The sequence below is a fragment of the Schistocerca gregaria genome, unplaced genomic scaffold, assembly GCF_023897955.1.
Source record: "Schistocerca gregaria isolate iqSchGreg1 unplaced genomic scaffold, iqSchGreg1.2 ptg000066l, whole genome shotgun sequence".
Taxonomy (NCBI): Eukaryota; Metazoa; Arthropoda; class Insecta; order Orthoptera; family Acrididae; genus Schistocerca; species Schistocerca gregaria.
In genome coordinates this window covers 20,260,808-20,268,894 of record NW_026061707.1, presented here as the reverse complement: position 1 = coordinate 20,268,894, position 8,087 = coordinate 20,260,808, and positions in this window count along the sequence as shown.

Sequence of the window (8,087 nt, the reverse complement as noted above, 5' to 3'; positions counted from 1 at the left end):
TCGATTCCTGGGAGATCACTAGTAGGTTCCGTAGCACAACTGGAATCATTCTGTATTCTGTGGACATTCAGAGTATTGATGAAACACTGAAATTGCATCGGGGTTTAATTAAACAGGCAAAATGCGGACTTTTCTCCATGGGAGTAATGTCTCAAAATGTCTACGCTTTGATCGTTTACTGGGAGACCAGTAGTAGTTTCCGAAGCACATCTGGAGGCAATCTGTAATCTGCGGATCTTCACAGTGTTGATGAAACTCAGAAATTGCATTGGGATTTAATACAACAGCACCATGCGGACTTTGCTCATTGGGAGTAATGTCCCAAAATGTCTACGCTCTGATCGATTCCTGGGATACCAGTAGTAGTTTCCGCAGCACATCTGGAAGCTTAATGTAATCTGTGAACGTTCTGAGTGTTGATGAAACACAGAAATTTAATCGGGATTGAATACAACAGACACCAAGAAGACTTTTGTCATAGGGAGTAATGTCTCAAACATTCTACACTTTGGTCGATTCCTGGGAGACCATTAGTAGGTTCCGAAGCACATCTGGAGGCATTCTGTAATCTGTGGACATTCAGAGCGTTGATTAAACACAGAAATTGCATCGGCATCGATTACAACAGGCACCATGCAGACTTTTCTCCATGGGAGAAATATCTCAAACTGTCTACGTTTTTGATCGTTCCCTGGGAGACCAGTAGTGGAATCCGATGCACATCTGGAGGCTTCCTGTAATCTGTGGACGTTCAGAGTGATAATGAAACACTGAAATTGCATCGGGATTGAATACAACAGGCACCATGCCAACTTCTCTACATGGGAGTAATGTCTCAAACTTTCTACGCTTTGATTGTTCCTTGGGAGACCAGTAGTAGTTTCTGAAGCATATCTAAAGGCATCCTGTAAACTGTCGACGTTCAGAGAATTGATGAAACACAAAAGTTGCATCTGGATTGAATATAATAGGCACCATGCGGAATTTTCTCCATGGGAGTTATTTCTCAAACTGTCAACGCTTTGATCGATTCCTGGGAGACCTGTAGTAGCCTCTGCAGCACATCTGGAAGCTTCCTGTAATCTGTGGACGTTCTGAGTGTTGATGAAACACAGAAATTTAATCGGGATTGAATACAACAGGCACCAAGAAGACTTTTGTCATCGGGAGTAATGTCTCAAACTCTCTACCTTTTAATCGATTCGTGGGAGAGCAGTAGTAGTTTCCGAAGCACATTTGGAGGCATTCTGTAATCTATGGACGTTCAATGTGTTGCTGAAACACAGAAATTTCATCGGGATTGAATACAACAGGCACCATGCGGACTTCTCTCAATGGGAGTTATGTCTCGAACTGTCTACATTTTGGTCGATTCCTGGGAGAGTACGAGTAGGTACCGAAGCACAACTGGAATCATTCTATAATCTGTGGACATTCAGAGTGTTGATGAAACACTGAAATTTCATCGGGGTTCAATACAACACGCCAAATGCGGACTTTTCTCCATGGGAGTAATGTCTCAAACTGTCTACGCTTTGATCGTTTACTGGGAGACCAGTAGTAGTTTCCGAAGCACATCTGGAGGCAATCTGTAATCTGTGGATCTTCACAGTGTATATGAAACTCAGATATTGCTTTGGGATTGAATACAACTGCACCATGCGGACTTTGCTCAATGGGAGTAATGTCTCTAACTGTCTACGTTTTGATCGTTCGCTGGGAGACCAGTAGTAGTTTCCGAAGCACATCTTGGGGCATTCTGGAATCTGTGGACGTTTAGAGTGTTGATGAAACACAGATATTGCATTGGGATTGAATACAACTGTCACCATGCGGACATTTCTCCAAGGGAGTAATGTCTCTAACTGTCTATGCTTTGATTGTTCCCTGGGAGACCACTAGTAGTTTCCGAAGAACATCTGGAGGCATTCTGTATTCTATGGACTTTCAGTGTTTTGATGAAACACAGAAATTGCATCGGGATTGAATACAACAGGCAATATGCGGACTTTCTCAATGGGAGTTATGTCTCAAACTGTCTATGCTTTGATTGAGTCTTGGGAGATCGGTAGTAGTTTCCGAAGCACATCTGGAGGCGTCATGTAATCCGTGGACGTTCAGAGTGTTAATGAAACACTGAAATTGAATCGGGATTGAATACAACAGGCACCATGAAAACTTTTGTCATAGGGAGTAATGTCTCAAACTCTCTACGGTGCGATCGACTCCTGGGAGACCAGTAGTAACTTCCACAGCACTTCTGGAGGTATTCTGTAATCTGTGGAACTCCAGAGTGTTGATGAAACACAGAAATTGCATCGGGTTTGAATACAACAGGCACCACGCGGAATTTTGTCTATGGGAGTAATGTCTCACACTGTCTAAGATTAGATCGTTCCCTGGGAGACCAGTAGTAGTTTCCGAAGCACATCTGAAGGCCTCCAGTAATCTGTGGACGATCAGAGTCTTGATGAAACACAGAAATTACATCGGGAATGAATACAACATTCACCATGCAGACTTTTCTCAATTGGGAGTAATGTCTCAAACTTTCTATGCTTTGATCGAGTCCTGGGAGACCGGCAGTACTTTCCGAAGCACATCTGGAGGCATCATGTAATCCGTGGACGTTCCGAGTGTTGATGAAACACAGAAATTGCATCGGGATTGAATACACAAGGCACCATGCAGACTTTTCTCCATCGGAGTAATGTCTCACACTGTCTAAGATTAGATCGTTCCCTGGGAGACCAGTAGTAGTTGCCGAAGCACATCTGAAGGCCTCCAGTAATCTTTGGACGATCAGAGTGTTGATGAAACACAGAAATTACATCGGGAATGAATACAACATTCACCATGCAGACTTTTCTCAATTGGGAGTAATGTCTCAAACTGTCTACTTTTTGATCGTTACCTTTGAGACCAGAAGTAGTTTCCGAAGCACATCTGGAGACTTCCTGTAATCTGTGGACGTTCTGAGTGTTGATGAAACACAGAAATTGCATCGGGATTGAATAAAACAGGTACTATGCGGACTTTTTTCCATGGGAATTATGTCTCAAACTGTCTACGCTTTGATCGATTCCTGGGGGACCAGTAGTAGTTTCCGAAGTACATCTAGAGTTTCATGAAATCTGAGGACGTTCCGAGTGTTGATGAAACACAGAAATTGCATCGGGATTGAATAAAACAGGCACTATGCGGACTTTTTTCCATGGGAATAATGTCTCAAACTGTCTACGCTTTGATCGATTCCTGGGGGACCAGTAGTAGTTTCCGAAGCACAGCTGGAGACTTCCTGTAACCTGTGGACGTTCAGAGTGTTGATGAATCACAGATATTGCATCGGGATTGAATGCAACAGGCACTGTGTGGACTTTTCTCCATGGGAGTAATGTCTCAAATTGTCTATTCTTTGATCGTTCCCTGGGAGACCAGTAGTAGATTCCGAAGTACTTCTGGAAACTTCATGCAATCTGTGGACGTTTAGAATATTGATGAAACACATAAATTGCATCGGGATTGAAAACAAAAGGCTAAATGCTGACTTTTTTCCATTTGAGTAATTTCTGAAAAACAGCCTGCGCTTTCAGCGATTCCTGGGAGACCAGTAGTATTTTCCGAAGCACATCCGGAGGCTTCCTGTAATCTGTGGACGTTCAGAGTGTTGATGAAACAGAGATATTGCTTTGGGATTGAATGCAACAGGTACCATGCGGACTTTTCTCCATGGGGGTAATGTCTCAAACTGTCTACGCTTTGATCGATACCTGGTAGACCAGAGTAGTTTCCGAAGCACATCTGGAGTCTTCCTGTAATCTGTGGATGTTCAGTGTTGATGAAACACGGAAATTGCATCGGGATTGAATACACAAGTCACCATGCGGACTTATCTCCATGGGAGTAATGTCTCAAACTGTCTACGCTTTGATCGCTACCTGGCAGACCACTAGTAGTTTCCGAAGTAAATCTGGAGGCATCCTGTAATCCGTCGACGTTCAGAGCGTTGATGAAATACAAAAATTGCATCGGGATTAAATATAATAGGCACCATGTCGACTTTTCTCCATGGGAGTAATGTCTCAAACTGTCTACGCTTTGATCGATACCTGGGAGACCTGAGTAGTTTCCGAAGCACATCTGGAGACTTCCTGTTATCTGTGGATGTTCAGTGTTGATGAAACACGGAAATTGCGTCGGGATTGAATACACAAGGCAGCATGCGGACTTTTCTCCATGGCAGTAGTGTCTCAAACTGACTACGTTTTGATTCATCCCTGGGAGACCAGTAGTAGTTTCCGTAGCACATCTGAAGGCATCCTGTAAACTGTCGACGTTCAGAGTGTTGATGAAACACAAAAATTGCATCGGGATTGAATAGAACAGGCACCATGCGGAATTTTCTCAATGGGAGTTATGTCTCAAACTGTCTACGTTTTGATCGATTCCTGGGAGACCAGTAGTAGTTTCCGAGGCACATATGGAGGTTTCATGTAATCTGTGGACGTTCAACGTGTTGATGAAACACAGAAATTGCATCAGGATTGAATAAAACAGGCACCATGCGGAAATTTCTGCATGGGAGTAATGTCCCAAACTGTCAACGCTTTGATAGATTCGTGGGAGACCAGTAGTAGTTTCGGAAGCATATCTGAAGGCTTCCTGTGATCTGTGGACTTTCAGAGTGTTGATGAAACAGACAAATTGCATCGGGATTGAATACAACACGCACCATGCAGACTTCTCACCATGGGAGAAATGTCTCAAACTGTCTACGCTTTGATTGTTCCCAGGGAGACCAGTAGTAGTTTCCGAAGCACATCTGGAGTCCTCCTGTAATCTGTGGACGTTCAGAGCGTTGATGAAACACAGAAATTTCATCGGGATTGAATACAACAGGCACCATGCGGACTTTTCTCCATGTGAGTAATGTATCGAACTTTATGCTTTGATCGATTCTGTAGAGGCCAGTAGTAGTTTTTGAAGCACATCTGGAGGCTTCTTGTAATCTGTGGACGTTCAGAGTGTTGATGAAACACAGAAATTGCATCTTGATTGAATGCAACAGGCACATTCCGGACTTTTCTCCACGGGAGTTATCTCTCAAACTGTCTACGCTTTGATCGATTCCTGGGAGACCAGTAGCAGTTTCCGAAGCACATCTAGAGTTTCATGTAATCTGAGGACGTTCCGAGTGTTGATGAAACACAGAAATCGCATAGGGATTGAATAAAACAGGCACTATGCCGACTTTTTTCCATGGGAATAATGTCTCAAACTGTCTACGCTTTGATCGATTCCTGGGGGACCAGTAGTAGTTTCCGAAGCACATCTGGAGACTTCCTGTAACCTGTGGACGTTCAGCGTGTTGATGAAACACAGAATTGCATCGGGATTGAATGCAACAGGCACCGTGCGGACTTTTCACCATGGGAGTAATGTCTCAAACTGTCTGCGCCTTGATTGTTCCCTGGGAGACCAGTAGCAGTTTCCGAAGAGCATCTGGGGCATTCTGTATTCTATAAACGTCAGTGTGTTGATTTGACACAAAAAATTGCATCGGGATTAAATACAACAGGCACCATGCGGACTTTCCTCAATGGGAGTTATGTCCCAAATTTTCGACACTTTGGTCGATTCCCTTGGAGTCCATTAGTAGGTTCCGAAGCACATCTGGAGGCATTCTGTAATCTGTGGACATTCAGAGTGTTGATGAAACACAGAAATGGCATCGGCATTGATTACAACAGGCACCATGCGGACTTTTCTCCATGGGAGTAATGTCTCAAGCTATCAACGCTTTGATCTTTCCCTGGGAGACCGGTAGTGGAATCCGAAGCACATCTGGAGGCTTCCTGTAATCTGTGGACGTTCAGAGTGTTAATGAAACACTGAAATTGCATCGGGATTGAATATAACAGGCACCATGAAAACTTTTGTCATTGGGAGTAATGTCCCAAACTCTCTACGCTTTGATCGATTCCTGGGAAACCAGTAGTAGTTTCAACAGCACACCTGGAGGCATTCTGTAATCTGTGGACGTTCAGAGTGTTGATGAAACACAGAAATTGCATCGGGATTGAATACAAAAGGCACCATGCGAACTTTTCACTATGGGAGTAATGTCTCAAACTGTCTACGATTTGATCGTTCCCTGGGAGACCAGTAGTAGTTTCCGAAGCACATCTAGAGTTTCATGTAATCTGAGGACGTTCCGAGTGTTGATGAAACACAGAAATTGCATCGTGATTGAATAAAACAGGCACTATACGGACTTTTTTCCATGGGAATGATGTCTCAAACTGTCTACGCTTTGATCGATTCCTGGGGGACCAGTAGTAGTTTCCGAAGCACAGCTGGAGACTTCCTGTAACCTGTGGACGTTCAGAGTGTTGATGAAGCACAGATATTGCATCGGGATTGAAAGCAACAGGCACTGTGCGTACTTTTCTCCATGGGAGTAATGTCTCAAATTGTCTATTCTTTGATCGTTCCCTGGGAGACCAGTAGTAGTTTCCGAAGGACTTCTGGAAACTTCATGTAATCTGTGGACGTTTAGAATATTGATGAAACACATAAATTGCATCGGGATTGAAAACAAAAGGCCAAATGCTGACTTTTCTCCATGGGAGTAATTTCTGAAAAACAGCCTGCGCTTTCAGCGATTCCTGGGAGACCAGTAGTAGTTTCCGAAGCACATCCGGAGGCTTCCTGTAATCTGTGGACGTTCAGAGTGTTGATGAAACAGAGATATTGCTTTGGGATTGAATGCAACAGGTACCATGCGGACTTTTCTCCATGGGGGTAATGTCTCAAACTGTCTACGCTTTGATCGATACCTGGTAGACCAGAGTAGTTTCCGAAGCACATCTGGAGTCTTCCTGTAATCTGTGGATGTTCAGTGTTGATGAAACACGGAAATTGCATCGGGATTGAATACACAAGTCACCATGCGGACTTTTCTCCATGGGAGTAATGTCTCAAACTGTCTACGCTTTGATCGCTTCCTGGCAGACCGGTAGTGGAATCCGAAGCACATCTGGAGGCATTCTGTAATCTGTGGACGTTCAGAGTGTTGATGAAACACAGAAATTGCATCGGGATTGAATACAAAAGGCACCATGCGAACTTTTCACTATGGGAGTAATGTCTCAAACTGTCTACGATTTGATCGTTCCCTGGGAGACCAGTAGTAGTTTCCGAAGTAAATCTGAAGGCTTTCTGTAATTTGTGGACGTTCAGAGAGTAGATCAAACACAGAAATTGCATCGGGATTGAATACAACAGGCACCATGCGGACTTTTCTCCATGGGAGTAATGTCTCAATCTGTCTACGCTCTGATCGATTCCTGGGAGACCAGTAGCAGTTTCCGAGGCACATCTGGAGGTTTCATGTAATCTGTGGGCGTTCAACGTGTTGATGAAACACAGAAATTGCATCAGGATAGAATACAACAGGCACCATGCGGAAAATTCTGCATGGTGGTAATGTCCCAAACTGTCAACGCTTTGATAGATTCCTGGGAGACCAGTAGTAGTTTCCAAAGCATATATGGAGGCTTAATGAAATCTATGGACGTTCAGAATGTTAATGAAACACAGAAATTGCATCGTAACTGAATACAACAGGCACCATGCGGACATCTCAACATGGGAGTTCTGTCTCAAACTGTCTATACTTTGATCGATTCCTGCGAGACCACTAGTAGTTTCCGCAGCACATCTGGAAGCTTCCTGTAATCTGTGGACGTTCTGAGTGTTGATGAAACACAAAAATTTAATCGGGATTGATTACTACAGACCCCAAGAAGAATTTTGTCATAGGGAGTAATGTCACAAACTCTCTACCCTTTAATCGATTCCTGGGAGACCGGTAGCAGTTTCCGAAGCAAAACTGGAATCATTCTGTAATCCGTGGACATTCAGTGTGTTGATGAAACACTGAAATTGCATCGGGATTTAATAAAACAGGCCACATTCGGACTTTTCTCAATGGGAGTAATGTCTCAAACTGTCTAAGCTTTTATCTTTTACTGGGAGACCAGTAGTAGTTTCCGGAACACATCAGGAGGCAATCTGTAATCTGT